This window comes from Otolemur garnettii, unplaced genomic scaffold (genome assembly GCF_000181295.1).
Source record: "Otolemur garnettii isolate 467f Iridium unplaced genomic scaffold, OtoGar3 scaffold00014, whole genome shotgun sequence".
NCBI lineage: Eukaryota > Metazoa > Chordata > Mammalia > Primates > Galagidae > Otolemur > Otolemur garnettii.
This window is the reverse complement of record NW_003852409.1, coordinates 3,664,191-3,665,163: the sequence shown is the minus strand read 5'-3', so window position 1 is coordinate 3,665,163 and position 973 is coordinate 3,664,191. Positions and strand designations below refer to the sequence as shown.

General features: G+C 48.8%; 1 protein-coding gene across 1 annotated transcript in view; it reads right to left on the bottom strand.

The window, feature by feature from the left end:
* COL15A1 (collagen type XV alpha 1 chain) overlaps positions 1 to 973 on the bottom strand; it is a 107,392-nt gene that overhangs the window by 29,419 nt on the left and 77,000 nt on the right. The gene's annotated exons all lie outside the window — the stretch shown is intronic.

Sequence of the window (973 nt, the reverse complement as noted above, 5' to 3'; positions counted from 1 at the left end):
AGCTGTTTTTTCAAGGGGCACCTTGAGGGTCTGGATTCACCCACGGGGAGGACGGCAAGTGGGAAGGAAGTGGGGAAGAGAGAGAAGGGGTGCGGGCATGGGAATGCAGGGACTACCCTGCATCAAACAAAGATGCCCACTCTCTGACTTTAGGCAGCCTGTGTGTTGCTTTACTGTCAGCCCACCTAATACCCTAAACCTCCCAGCCTCTCTGTGCAAAGGCTGCTGTTGTTAGCTGGTGTGCTCTAGGGTTTGATATGGGGGTGTTTGGGATTATTTGCATTAGTAGAAATCAAGGAAAGGGAATCCTCCACTTCCTTTGGCACCCTTGAACCCACTCAGTCCTGGGTGACCCTGGAAGCCACAGGAGACAAATTAGTAAACTCCCTGCCCACAGGCCTGCCTGACCATGTGTCCTCCCCTTACATCTAGTTCGAGGAATGCTGAGATACACTTTCATCCACTGGGCAGCTGATGTTGGGACCTGTGGCTGGGATTTAATACCCAGGCTGCAACTTTTCAAACATGCAAAGTTCTCTTTCCATTCTCCTTTGATATATTCTAGTTCTATGCTTTAGGAGCTAAAAGGATTCCAAACCAACCCAACTTTGTTTCAGGGTAGGAACCTCACTCTGGGACAGCTGTAGATACAAACCGGAGGCCCCATAAGTTCAGGAATGCTGGAGAAATTCAGGGATCCATCAGTGATATTCATCAAGGACTGAAAAGAGAAATTCAGATAATGAGGCCAAAACATGGCGCAGCATGTGTCCTGCCTTGCTCCTGGCAGCGAGATTTTCACTGAACTCGCCCAGTGTGGCAGAACACGGCAGACACTGAGGGCACTCCCAGGCTACTGCCAAACACATCCCTCCCTCCCACTTTGCAGAAAACAGCACTGAGCTGCCTTAGCACTTTCCTCTTCTAATTAATTTTAAAGTTACACAATACACGAACGTCATCTTTTTTTGTT